The sequence below is a fragment of the Hyperoodon ampullatus genome (genome assembly GCF_949752795.1).
Source record: "Hyperoodon ampullatus genome assembly, chromosome: X".
Classification (NCBI taxonomy): domain Eukaryota; kingdom Metazoa; phylum Chordata; class Mammalia; order Artiodactyla; family Ziphiidae; genus Hyperoodon; species Hyperoodon ampullatus.
The window spans coordinates 90,002,166-90,017,160 of record NC_136913.1 but is presented as its reverse complement, the minus strand read 5'-3'; the positions used below and the strand labels follow the sequence as shown (position 1 = coordinate 90,017,160).

The following is a 14,995-nucleotide window of genomic DNA, read 5'->3' as shown; positions in this document are numbered from 1 at the left end:
CTTGTAGTAATCTCTCATGATCCTTTGTATTTCTTCAGTGTCAGTTTTTACTTCTCCTTTTTCATTTCTAATTCTATTGATTTGAGTCTTCTCCCTTTTTTTTCTTGATGAGTCTGGCTAATGGTTTATCAACTTTGTTTATCTTCTCAAAGAAGCAGCTTTTAGTTTTATTTATCTTTGCTATCATTTCCTTCATTTCTTTTTCATTTATTTCTGATCTGATCTTTATGATTTCTTTTCTTCTGCTAACTTTGGGGGTTTTGTTCTTCTTTCTCTAATTGCTTTAGTTGTAAGTTTAGGTGTTTATTTGAGGTTTTTCTTGTTTCTTAAGGTAGGACTGTATTGCTATAAACTGCCCTGCTAGAACTGCTTTTGTTGCATCCCATCGGTTTTGGGTTATCGTGTTTTCATTGTCATTTGTTTCTAGGTATTTTTTGATTTCCTTTTTGATTTCTTCAGTGATCTCTTTGTTATTAAGTAGTGTATTTTTCAGCCTCCATGTGTTTGTATTTTCTGCAGATTTTTTCCTGTGGTTGATATCTAGTCTCATAGCGTTGTGGTCTGAAAAGATACTTGATATGATTTCCATTTTCTTAAATTTACCAAGGCTTAATTTGTGACCCAAGATATGATCTATCCTGGAGAATGTTCCATGAGCACTTGAGAAGAAAGTGTATTCTGTTGTTTTTGGATGGAATATCCTATGAATATCAACTAAGTCCATCTTGTTTAATGTATCATTTAAAGCTTGTGTTTCCTTATTTATTTTCATTTTGGATGATCTGTCCATTGGTGAAAGTGGGGTTTTAAAGTACCCTACTATGACTGTGTTACTGTCAATTTCCCCTGTTTTGGCTGTTAGTATTTGCCTTATGTATTGAGGTGCTCCTATTTTGAGTGCATAAATATTTACAATTTTTATATCTTCTTCTTGGATTGATCCCTTCATCATTATGTAGTGTCCTCCTTTTCTCTTGTAATAGTCTTTGTTTTAAAGTCTATTTTGTCTGATATGAGAATTGCTACTCTAGCTTTCTTTTGATTTCAATTTGCATGGAATATCTCTTTCCATCCCCTCACAGATGGCCCACGTTTGTATGCCGGAAGAAATGCTAAGACAGATTCAGTCTTCATGCCAGAATAATATCTTAATAAGCTATAATGGTTCTTGGTTAGTTAAAGCAGAGTTTGCCTTTTTCCTTTTTTTTATTTATTGGAAGCTAATCAATTGGACTTTGAATTGTACCAGACAGAACTTGTATGCATGAATAACTTCTTATTTCAGCAGTATCAAAATCCATAGTCATTGTATTTGTTACAGATCAGAAGCTCTGTGTGCCCATTTACATTATATTTTGCCACACCTCAAATAAATCCTGAATATAGACATTGATTGCTTCAGTTTCTTTATATTCTGTTATTACAATGCTCTTTTGCTAGATTGTAAGGATCATCGTTATTCTGTGACTCCACATTCCTCACTCAAAGCACATTAAGGCACTTATGGCTTTACAAGGCTTTGAGCAGGTTAGAAGTAAGATTGACTTTTGCTAAAATGAGAGATAAATGAAATGGTTCTGAATAAAGTAAATGCTGATTTAACTTAGAGATCTCCTTGTTGCTCTTTTGAATACTTCTATGATTTCCACTATGCCTGAACCACCAGATCTTGTGCATTGCCTGGATCTTGAATGCGTAGTTATACTGACTTAAACCTTTGCACAGACCTCTGGGTTTAGCCAAAGCCTTAATTCTCCTGGTTCTGACCTCTTGTCCTGCCTGCATCACTGATCACCATCCACTGTTTCTGCATGCTACAAAATTTATGTTCTATGTTTATAGTGACATATTATTCAGGCTAAGATTGTTAATATCATAATCACCAACACCAACAGCACAATTATTATGCTATTCCCCAAGAAGCTTTAGGCTCTTGGCAAGATATATGCAGATTCTGAACATATTTGCTTGTTCTTGAGCAGTGGTTAAACTGTTTTTCAGGGGAAAAGTCAATTTTCTTAATTGCCTTAGGAAGTTATCTTTGCTTCTGGCATCATAGTGCTCCTATAAGATAGAGAGCAGCGCAAGAAAACTCAGAGCCCTAGAACTGTAGAGTAACTTCACGGTACATACATTGTTTTGGTATCATATCACTAAAATATATTTGATCATTGAAGAGCGAAAGGCACAGAGGAGAAAATAAGTTCTGGGAATAACTGATGATAAGAGTGATCAAATTCTGGTTGTTTAAAACAGCTAAATAAAATTTGGCATGAGTATTCGAGTCAATTAGGAAAGTTCACTTGAGCAACAAGTTCCACAAGGAGGATAAAAGAGTTATGATATAGGATAACTTCCCTGCCAGAAGCCTATATAATATGTTGAGAAAGATAGTACTAACACATGAGAATTAACAGCTAATAATGGAAATTGTCATTACCATAAATCTGGAATCACAATTGTAAATGCTATAGTTCCGAGGAGATTACTGAGGGCTCATCTAGTCAAGAATGTCTTCATGGACAGCAAGGTTTGGATTGGATCTTGCAGGGTTTAGATTAGTGTGGAAGAGAGGATATTTATTCCATCTAAGGAAAACAAGGCAAAAGGGAATTCACTGTGCTTCTAGGACAATGAGGAAGTTAGCCTAACTACAGCAAATGGTGCACGATGGGAAACAACGGTAAGTGAGCACGTATACGGAGGGTCTTAGTCAAGCTAAAGAAGTTTGACTTATTGTAAGAGGAACAAATCACTGAAGATGTTGAGGATAAGAACCTGACACCATGAAAGCACTGTTTGAGAAAGATGCCACGGTTACCAGTTATGCAAAGTCCTACCCTGAACAACAGGCTCACACCTACTGACTCCAATTTAATCATATTTAAAATCACAGATATATAAATGTGGCAGTCCTTGCAACTTTTGGCAAAATTGTCATTTCAGGCATGAGAGGTCAGTATACACAAAAAGTTACTATAAACCATGCTAACTGCAATATATGTACTACATATTTACCCAGAAGACAGAAAGGAAAGAATGAATCAGTCAAGGGTAATGAAGCACAACGTTATTGGCATTAAATGGAAAAGAAAGGCAGTGTTAAGAGGTAGGGAATCAACTATTTAAATCTGGTTGAGCACACAGAAGAAGTAGGTTATAGGCTTGTGTTCTCACCTCAACTCCTTATACCTGAACACAGTGCCATGTTATTCCAATTGTTACTAAATAATTCAGTTTCAGCCACAAAGAATTAACTCTCTAGTTCACTCTTGAATCAAAGATGAAAAAAATAATAAAAGTTAAATTAGAGGGAGAAGAAGCAGTAGCTACAATTCAACTCATAAATAAAACGAACTTTGGAGAAAAATGAAAACTTTAAAATAGATTTTTTTTCAACCACATGCATAAATACAGGAATGACTGGTGACTGCCAGAGGTGGGGGTGGGTGGGTGAAGGGGATCAAAAGATACAAACTTCCAGTTATAAAATAAATAAGTCCTGGGGATGAAATTTACAACATGGTGACTATAGTTAATAATACTGGATTATATATTTAAAAGTAGCTAAGAGAATAGACCTTGAAAGTTTTCATCACACACACAAATATAATTTGTAACTACGTCTGGTGATGGATGCTAACTAGCATTATTGTGGTAATCATTTCACAATATATACAAGTATTGAATCATTATGTTGTGCACCTGATACTATTTTAATGTTACGTGAGTCGATGTCAATTTAAAAAATAAATACAACAGACTTTCTTTCCCATCCTATATTTTAAAAGTAGCTTTGCATTTTGACAACAAATGGAGTATGACAATGAAACAGAGGTTATTAGCATGAATCACTGCATTTATCTAGTAGGTCCAGAATTAAGCATTCCATCGCATTAAGCCAACATTATAAGGAGAGAAATAAAGAAATGCTATACTATGGTAATGTTTCCCTAGAGTATGAAAGAGTAGAACTGATACAAAGAGTACCAAATAACTTCAAGTAAAATGCTGGCAAACTGAATCTAGCAATATATAAAAATAATTCTATACCATGACCCCATGGGATTTATCCCAGGGATGCAATGTTGATTTAACATCTGGAAATCAGTATTTTAGTACGTCATATCAATATAATATTTAGAAATCACATAATCCTCTCAATAGACTTAGAAAAAGTATCTGACAAAATCTAACACTCTTTCATGATAAAAAATACTCAACAAGCAAGGGATAGGAGGGACCTTCCTCAATCTGATAAAAAGCATCTATGAGAAAGCCACATCTAACATCATACTTAATAGTGAAAGACTGGCTGCTTTGCCAGTAAGATCAGGAACAAGACAAGTATTTCTTCTCTTACCACTCCAATATTGTTATTGGAGGTTCTAGCCAGGGCAATTAGACAAGAAAAAGAAACAAAAGTTTTTTTTACTTCCTTTCCAATGTGGATACTTTTCTCTATTCACAGATGACATTGTATACAGAAAGGAAACACTAAGGAATCCACTAAGAAACTATTAGTACTAATAAATTAGTTCAGCAAGGGTACAGGATACAGGAACAATATACAATAACTAATTATTTCTATATACTATCGATGAACAGTGTGAAAATGAAATTAAGAAAACAATTCCATTAACAAAAGCATATAAAAGAATAAAATACTTCAGAGTAAATTTAACAAAATGAAAGACTTATAAAGTGAAAACTACAAAACATTATTGAAAGAAATTACAGAAGATCTAAATAAATGGAAAATCATACCATAATCATGGATTAGAAGACAACATTGTTAAGATGGCAATACTAACCAAACTGATCTACAGATTAAGTGCAATCCCTATCAGAATCTCTGATGGCTTCTTTGTATAAATTGATAAAATTATTCTAAAATTCACACAAAATTGCAGGGGAAGCAGAACAGCCAAAACCATCCTGGAAAAAAAGAATAAAGCAGGAGGATTATACTTCCCAACTCCAAAACTTACTACAAAAAAGGGTAGTCAAGATAATGTTGTACTGGCACAAGGATAGACAAACAGATCAATGGAACAGAAGATATAATCTGGAAATTAACCCATATGTATATAACTAAGTGACTTTTTTTTTTACAAGGATGCCAAGACCATTCAACAGGTAAAGAGGAGTCTTTTCTACAAATGGTACTAGGACAACTGCAGAAGAATGAAGTTGGATCCTTTCTTCACATCACATAAAAAATTGACTCAAAATGGATCAAAGACCTAAATGTAAGTGTAAAAACTATAAAACTTTTGAAAGATAACATAGGGGGAAAGTCTTCATGATCTTTTATTTGGCAAAGATTCTTAGTTATAACACCAAAAGTATGAGTGACAAAAGAAAAATATAGGTAAATAGGACTTCATCAAAATTTAAAGGAGGACAGTATGGAGGTTCTTTAATAAACTAAAAATAGAGCTACCATATGATCCAGCAATCCCATTCCTGGCTGTATATCCAGAGAAAACCATAGTTCAAAAAGATACATGTACCCCAATGTTCATTGCAGCACTATTTACAACAGCCAGGACATGGAAGCAACCTAAATGTCCAACGATGGAGGAATGGATAAAGATGATGTGGTACATATATACAATGGAATATTACTTGGCCATAAAAAAGAACAAAATAATCCCATTTGCAGCAACATGGATGGACCTAGAGATTGTCATACTGAGTGGAGTAAGTCAGACAGAGAAAGACAAATATCATATGATATCGATCATATGTGAAATGGTAAAAAATGGTACAAATTAACTTATTTACAAAACAAAAAAAAGAGTCACAGGTGTAGAAAACAAACTTATGGTTACCAAGGGGTAAATGGGGGGGAGGGATAAATTGGGAGATTGGGATTGACATATACATACTACTATATATAAAATAGATAACTAATAAGAACCTACTGTAGAGCACAGAGAACTCTACTCAATACTCTCTAATGATCCATATGGGAAAAGAATCTAAAAAAGATTGGATATAGGTATATGTATAACTGATTCAATTTGCTGTACAGCAGAAACTAACACAACATTGTAAATCAACTATACTCCAATAAAAATTAATTTTAAAACATTTAACACTTTTCTAATTCAAAGGCCAGCATCAATAAGGTGAAAATACAGCCCATAGAATGAGAAAACACTTGTGCAAATCATATATCTGATAAGGGACTTGCACCAATAATATATTTAGAACCCTTATATGTTAAAAATAAAAAGGCAGATAATCCAATTTTAAAACGTGCAGAAGATTTGAACAAACATTTCTCCAGAGAAGATATACAAATAACCAATAAGCCCATGCAAAGATGCTCAACATCATAAGTCATCAGGGAAATAAAATCAAAACACTATAAGACACCACTTTTTTATTTTATTCTATTTTTTTGCTGTACGCAGGCCTCTCACTGTTGTGGCCTCTCCCATTGTGGAGCACAGGCTCCAGACGCTCAGGCTCAGCGGCCATGGCTCACAGGCCCAGCCGCTCCGCGGCATGTGGGATCTTCCCAGACCAGGGCACAAACCCGTGTCCCGTGCATTGGCAGGAGGACTCTCAACGACTGCGCCACCAGGGAAGCCCAAGACACCACTTTAAAGCCAGTAGGATGGCTAGAATCAAAAAGTTAAATAAACAACAAATGTTAGTGAGAATGTGGAGAAATTGGAACACTCATACACTGCTGATGGGAATGCAAACTGGTGCAGCATCTTTGGAAAACAGCCTGGCAATTCCTCAAGTGATTAAATGAGAGTTACCATACGACCCAGTAATTCCATTCCTAGGTATACAAACAAGAATGTTGAAAACTTATATCTGCACAGAAACTTGTACACAAATGTTTATAGTAGGATTATTCACAATTGCCAACAGATAGAAACAACCCAAATGTTCATCAAGAGACAAATGGATAAACAAAATATGGTATATCTATATAACAGAATATTACTCAGCCAGAGAAAGGAATGAAGCACTGATATATATATATATATATATATATATATATATATATATATATATATATATATATATATATGCTACAATACGGATGAACGTTAAAAACATTATGCTAAGTGAAAGAAGCCATTTACAAAAGCCCACATAATATATGATCTCATTCATATGAAAGTAAAGACTATGGAAATCAATAGAAACAGAAAGTAGATTAATGGTTGCTTAGGGCCAAGTGTGGGTGATGAGGAGGTAGGGGGTGATAGCTAAAGGGTATAGGGTTTCTTTGTAAGATGACAGATATATTGTAATATTGACTGTGGTGACGCTTGCACATATATGTGACTATACTAAAACCCCACTGGATTGTAGACTTTAAGTGGGTGAATGGCATGGTATATGAATTATATCTCAATAAAGGAGTTTTTAGGTAAAGAGGACCAAATAAAAGAAAGCAACAAGTGAGAGCCACATCTGTTTTTTGAGATAGTGTTGGTTGAGGGGAAGAATGCTGATGGTCTGTGATGGCATTTTTATGTAAGGGGAAAGGCCTTCTTTGCATTGCCCTGACTGAAGTGGGAATATCAAAACATATCTTAGTTCTGTGCAACATCTGTCTTTAAAGGACTTCTGCAAATGGGTTGTAGAGCAAAATGTTTACCTAAAGTTACCATAGAAGAATTTCATTTAATCAAACTGTCTGTCTTCTTCCAGTCAAAGGCAAACAGGAAGTCATATTACTGCACTGAGTAATGCTTCTAAAGAGAACTCATTCTAGGATGCACTTGATGGTAATGTGACACTCTTTTTACCCATTAAAGCAGTGGGTCACAATAATATATTCTAGTCTTTGGGTAGCTACTGTGTCTGCAGTTTCTCTCTCTGCCTTAGGGTAATACTGGTTCCCATCCCCAAGATGGCTATTGTTCATATAATTGCAAATCCAGACTTTTTTTTTTTAAACAAACACCATTCATGGGTATCAGAGAATGGGGTTGTTTCAGTCAGAATAGTTAAGACAAGAGGTGACATCAGCACCTACCATTTCATTTTTCAACAATCTGAGAGGACCACCAACATTTCCAATCACCCACTTGAGTCAAGAACTGATCAAGTTCTAACATGAACATGAATAAGAAAAAAAATACCTTCTTTTCTTTCCATTAAGAGCCACCTTTCTATTTTTAATTTTGTCATATTTATTTTGGCTAAAGCCCCCATTCCTTTCTCCTCTCTCTCTCCCTAGAGGAAAGTGTATATGCCATGCAAGTTCTGTGCTTCATTATATGAATGGTAAACAAAAGCAATATTGTGTTTACTATTGCTTCTCATATCTTAATGAAAACAAATTGTTTCATAATTAGGGTGACTGTATAATGTACCATTCCAGCCAGACATTTTGAGAGTGACACCATTAATAACTATACCAGGGTAAAGGCATGAACTGGAGATGTTCCAGGCCAAATGGGATGTATGATCATCCTTCTGGCACTGCACATATCCTTTTTTCTATAAAGTAATTTTTTAGTTTCTTAATTTTATTTTCTAAATTGACATGGGGGAAATTGAGGTTTTTTGCTGTACAGTTCTATGAATTTTAATACATGTGTAAATGTAATCAACACCACAATCAAGATACAGAACAGTTCCATCATCCCAAAACACTACCTTATGCTACCGCTTTGTAGTCACATCCTCCCTCCACTCCTAAACATGGCAACCACTCTGTCACTATAGTTTTGTCTTTTTGAGAATGTCATATAAATGAAATTTTAAAGTATATAACCTTTTGAGACTGGCTCCTTTCACTGAGCATGCTGCCTTTGGGATTTATCAATGTTGATGCATGTATCAAAAGTTCACTTTCTTTCTTACTGCTGAATAGTATTCCATTATGTGAATATACCGCAATATGTTTTATCCATTCATCTGTTGTTGATGGACATTTAGGTTGCTTCCAATTTTGTCTCATTATTAATAAAGCTCTCTACACATTCATGCACAGGTTTGTGTGCAAACACAAGTTTCCATTTCTCTGGGATAAAAACTTAGAAGTGCAATTGCTGGGTGGTATTGGAATTGCATATAAGAATATAAGAAACTGCCAAACTGTTTTCCAGAGCAACTGTACCACTTTACATTCTTACTGGCAACATATGAAAGTTTCATTTGCTCTGCATTCTCACTGACACTGGTATTATATTTTTAAAAATTATTATTTTAGCCATTCTGATAGGTTTGTAGTGGTATCTAAGTGTGGCTTTAATTTGCATTCACTTAATGGCTAATGACACTGAGCATTTTTCTTGTATTTATTTGCCAATCTGTTTATCTTCATCTTCTTTGTAGAGTATCCATTCAAATCTTTTCCTGCTTTTACTTGGGTTGTTAGTTTTCTTATTGTGTTTTGAGATTTCTTTTTAATATAGTCTGGATACAAGTACTTTATCAGATATGTGATTTGCAAATATAACACCCAGTCTGTGGCTTGTCTCTTCATTCTCTTCACAGTGTCCTTCCCACAGCAGGAATTTATAATATTGATGAAGAACGGTTTCCCTAAGAACTCCAGGTCATAACGATAAACTCCTATGTACTATTCTAGAAGTTTTATGGTAATATGTTTTGTATTTTTATCCAGAAACTTTGCTGAATTATTTTTAGTTCTAACAGTTTACCTGAAGATTATTTAAATTTTTCTATAAAGACAATCATTTTCTAACAGTTTTTGTTCGTTTTCTTTTCCAATACCTGTAACTTTTATTTATTTTTCTTTTCTTATTGCCTGTTGCATGAAGGTAATAATAGTTGGTAACATTATTTTATTCCAAATATTCCTTGGTCAATAATATTTACCCAATTTTAAAAGTCCTATTGTATTCCTAGTTAGCTAGTTTTTTAATCATAAAATGATATTGAAATATTAAATGTTTTTTAAATCCACTGAAATGGTTATATGACTTTTCTTCTTTAAGGTGATCAAGGACATTAATACATTTTTAAAAGTTAAAATATTCTTTAATATTTCTGGTATAAATCCAAATTGGCATGAGGTGGTATTTCATTAATCAAATCCATTAATGGATTTAATTTGCTTATATTTATGATTTTTTGCATCCATGTACATAAGTGAGGTAATTCTGTAGTTTATATTTCTCAAAGTATATCTGCCTAATTTGGGTGACAAGATTATATTATTCTCTAAAAGTTAGCAGAGGGGAGTTTTCTTTCTTTTCCTATTCTCTGAAAGAGTTTGTATACAATAAGGATTATCTATTCCTTGAAAATATGGTAAACTGACATGAAATCCTCTAGACCTGGGGATAATTTTTGTACCAGGTTTTTGACTACTGATAGAATTTCTTTACTGGTTATAGATTTACTTGGATCATTTACTCCCCTGAGACAGTTTTAATAAGTTTAATTTTTTTGCATGAAGTGTCCATTTGTGTAATTCTCAGATTTATTTACAAAGCTATTCAAGGTATTGCATTATGCTTTTAAACTCAACCATATTTATGATAGTGTTTTCTTTTTCCATTCCTCTTATTGATCATTTATCAATCCTCTTTGTAAAATCAATATTACAATTAGTTTATTTGGTTAGTCTTGTCTACTATTCAAAGACCAGATTTTGGTTTTGTTGATCTTATTGGGGTTTTTTTGTTTTTTATTTTATTAATTTGTAACTTTACTTTCCTCATTTTTGGGGGGACAGGTCAACTCTGTTTTTCATTTTGTAACTCCTTTAAGTGGACACAGTTCGTTAATGTTAGTTTTCCTTCTCTTCTTACACATTCATCTGAAGCTAAAATTTTCTAAATGTGGCTTTAGGAGAATCTCATAAGTTTTAGCAAGTGGTGTCATCATTGTTGTTCAAGTCTCAATGATTTATAATTTACCATATGATTTTTTTCTTAACCAATGGATTAAAGAGTATTTTTTAAATTTCAAAATGTACACGTTTTTTTGCCACTTAAAATTGATGTATATCCTTATTACAGGGCAGTCAGAGAAAGTGGTTTTCATGTAGACTTTGGGTGTTTTTGAAATTTCATTGTAACCTTGTACACAGTCAATTTTTAGAAATAGTTTATGTATAATTGAAAAGAAAAATCATTATATCTAATTATTGTACCTAGAGTTCTAGTTATGTTCACTAGATCAAGTTTGCTCTTTAACTGTACTAATTTTTCTCCCTGCTTGTTCTATTCACTACTGAGGTAGGTATGTTAAAATCTTCAAATATGAATGTGAATATGTCAATGTTTCCTTGTATTTATGTCAAATCTTGCTATATATATTTGAGGCTAGGTTGTTACAAAAATATATCTTCTGGGGCTTCCCTGGTGGCGCAGTGGTTGAGAGCCTGCCTGCCAATGCAGGGGACACGGGTTCGTGCCCTGGTGTGGGAAGATCCCACATGCCACGAAGCGGCTAGGCCCGTGAGCCATGGCTGCTGAGCCTGCGCGTCCAGAGCCTGTGCTCCGCAATGGGAGAGGCCACAACAGTGAGAGGCCCGCGTACCACACACACAAAAAATATATATATATATATATATATATCTTACTAGTTAGTTCTCCTCTGCATCATTAAAAAGTGAACCTCCTTATCACTAAAAGTTATTTTGCCTTAAATAGTTTTTCTTTTTTTTTTTTTGGTGACCAACATTTTTTAATTTTTAAAGCTTTTTTGGTATTAGTATTCTACAAAAGAAAAATAGAGTTTGATATTTTCTTTACTTTTCTGCCCTGTATTCATGAGATATGTCACTTGGAAACATTCAATCTTTTGATAAAGGCTGTGACTTGATTTCTCACTTTATATGACTAATGGAAATAGTCAAATAATGTACTAGTTTATGAACTTCAAAGCTTAATGACTGTAAAACAACTTTTGAATTTGGATGAAAACCCTAGTTGGAGTTGTTTGTTTTTACATCTTTATTAGAGTATAATTGCTTTACAGTGTTGTGTTAGTTTCTGTTGTATAACAAAGTGAATCAGCTATATGTATACATGTATCCCCATATCCCCTCCCTCTTGTGTCTCCCTCCCTCCCACCCTCCCTATCCCACCCCTCTAGGTGGTCACCAAGCACCAAGCTGATCTCCCTGTGCTATGCAGCTCCTTCCGAATAGCTATCTATTTTACATTTGGTAGTGTACATATGTCAATCCTAATCTTTCACTTCATCCCAGTTTACTCTTCCCCACTCCAACCCACCCCCGTCCTCAAGTCCATTCTCTACATCTGTGTCTTTATTCCTGTCCTGCCGCTAGGTTCATCTTATATCACCATCTCAGTGCCAGCTTTCTTTAGCTATTCTATGTCTCAACCTTTCGTTTTTATCCATTTATGTCCAACTCTTCCATGTTTTGCTTCCCATTTACCCCTTGTCTTTAGAATATAGCTAATTAAATCTTTTCATTATGAACTTCTATGCCCTTAACAGATGAGTTTAGGCCTTTAACACTTATTGTACTTAATTATATACTTGAATTTTTTTCAACAATTTTGTTTTATTTACCACGCTTTTACTTTTCTTCCCCCCCTCTTCCTTTATATCATATTTATTAAGTTTTTATCCATACAGTTCCCTTCTGTCAATCTCGACTGGTACAGCTATAAATATTCTATTTAAATTCTTTTGTTGATTACCATCAAATATCTAACATGCATACTGACTTAAAGACTAAAGTTGATCTATATTTCTACTCTTTCTCCCAGACTATAATACAAGAGACAGAAAAACGCAACTCTAACATACTCATCTATTATTATTATATAATTATCTACTATTATTCTTTTCAAGTGTTTTAATCTATTTTGTCATTTATATTAGTTTTGGTGATTTTTTTTTTTTTGGCCACGCCACACAGCTTGTGGGATCTTACTTCCCTGACCAGGGATCGAACACGGGCCCACAGCAGTGAAAGCTCCACGTCCTAACCACTGGATCCCCAGGGAAGTCTATATTAGTTTTCTATGGCTGCCATAACAAAGTAGCACAAACTAAGTGGCTTAAATAACAGAAATTTGCCTCACAGTTCTGGCAGGGCCATGGTTGCTCTGAAGCCACCAGAGAAGGATTTGTGTCCCAGCCTTGCTCCTAATTTCTGGTATTTCCAGGCTGTGGCAGCATAACTCCATTCTTCACATGATGAAGTGTTTGTGTGAGTATGTGTCTCTGTGTCCAAATTTCCCCTTTTTATAAGGATGCCATTCATATTGCATTAGGGACCCACCCTACTCCAGTATGACCTCATCTTAACTAGTTATATCTGCAACAATCCTATTTCCAAATATGATCAAATTGTGAGGTACTGGAGGGGCTTAGGACCTCAACATATGAATTTTGGGTGTGGGGGGTATAATTCAACCCATATCATGCTTACAATCTGTCATTTAATCATTAATGTTATTGTTGTTTTCTATAATCTGTCTTGTTTGGATTTACCTATCTTTACAAATTTCAATGTTCACCATTGCTTTGTGCATCTCATTGTTTCTGCATTCCATTTTCCTTTGCCTGGCATGTATGTATGTATGTGTGTATATATATATTATATATATATATATATATATATATAATATATATATACAGACACACACACACATATATACATATATATGTGTATATATATGTTTATATGTATATAGGTATATTAGTTCTTTCACTATCTAAGAGTAGGAAATTTGCTTAGTCTTCAGCTAAATTTGCACTTATTTTGCCCATACTCTTATGATATTTACAAGGTATAGAAACTCTAGATAAATAGTTACTTTCCTCAGTACTTTGAGGATATTCCTTTCTCTTTTGGCCTCAATTAGTTTTGTCTTGCAGTTCATAGTTGGTGTATGCTTCTTTATAGGTAATTTCTTTTTGGTGGATTTTTAACATTTTCAAATTTTCTATGGGATTATCTAGTTTCATTACGAGATTATGATACGTAGTTTATTTTTTATATATCCTGCTTGATGCTTCCTGAATTTCTTAAATCTACATCATATCTTTCATCAGTCTTGAAAAATTATCAGCCATTATCTCTTTAAATATTGCTTCTCCTCCATGTTCTAATTATTCTTTTAGAGTCTCTTTTAGATATATGTTGAATCTTCTCATTCTCATGTCTCTTTAGCTCATGCTTTGTCATCTCTTTATCCCTCTCTGCTGCATTATGGATGATTGCCTTAATCCAGTTAACAACTTAATAATTTCTACTAGCTTTATATTATCTGATGATTAGCAAAAAAATCATAATTTTCTCTTTTTTAACATCTTTATTGAAGTATAATTGCTTTACAATGGTGTGTTACTTTCCGCTTTATAACAAAGTGAATCAGCTATACATATACCTATATCCCCATACCCCTTCCCTCTTGTGTCTCCCGCCCACCCTCCCTATCCCACCCCTCTAGGTGGTCACAAAGCACCAAGCTGATCTCCCTGTGCTACATGGCTGCTTCCCACTAGCTATCTATCTTACACTGGGTAGTGTATATATGTCCACACCACTCTTTCACTTCCATTTCTAAAAGTTTATTTTCTTCTTTCGTAAATCCAACAGTCTTGTTTTTAAAGTCTCTTATTCAATTGTTAGGTTTCTGAGTTTTGAATTTTCTCTCATATCTCCATTCTACTAACTGTATTTCTTGGAGATATAATCCTGTTGTTTGTTGTGTCTACTGACGTTCATTATGGTGTGCTATTTCCTCATGTGTTTGGTAACACTTTACTGTGAATTCATGCTTTAAAGGGCTATTTTTTTTTTCTGTAAGAATACCTTATCGCCTGTATTGCATGTTCCTCAAGAGCTATTTTGACTTTGCTTCTGCCTAGAATCCCAGGGGAGCCACCAGCTCAGAACCAATTTTTATGCTACTTTTCAGGCTTTGGGTGAGTTTTAAGCCAATGATTACAAATCTTCCTGGGAGATTATTTGCCAGCCAAGTCTCAGGCAAAGAGTCAAGTTCATTTTTTCTCCATGGGTATAATTTTTTTTAATTTTACTGAAGTT

The 14,995-nt window shown here is 34.2% G+C and overlaps 1 protein-coding gene across 1 annotated transcript in view; it reads right to left on the bottom strand.

The window, feature by feature from the left end:
- The window catches only part of IL1RAPL2 (interleukin 1 receptor accessory protein like 2), a gene marked incomplete at both ends in the record, with an annotated part of 1,033,390 nt that overhangs the window by 961,579 nt on the left and 56,816 nt on the right, over positions 1 to 14,995 (bottom strand). The gene's annotated exons all lie outside the window — the stretch shown is intronic.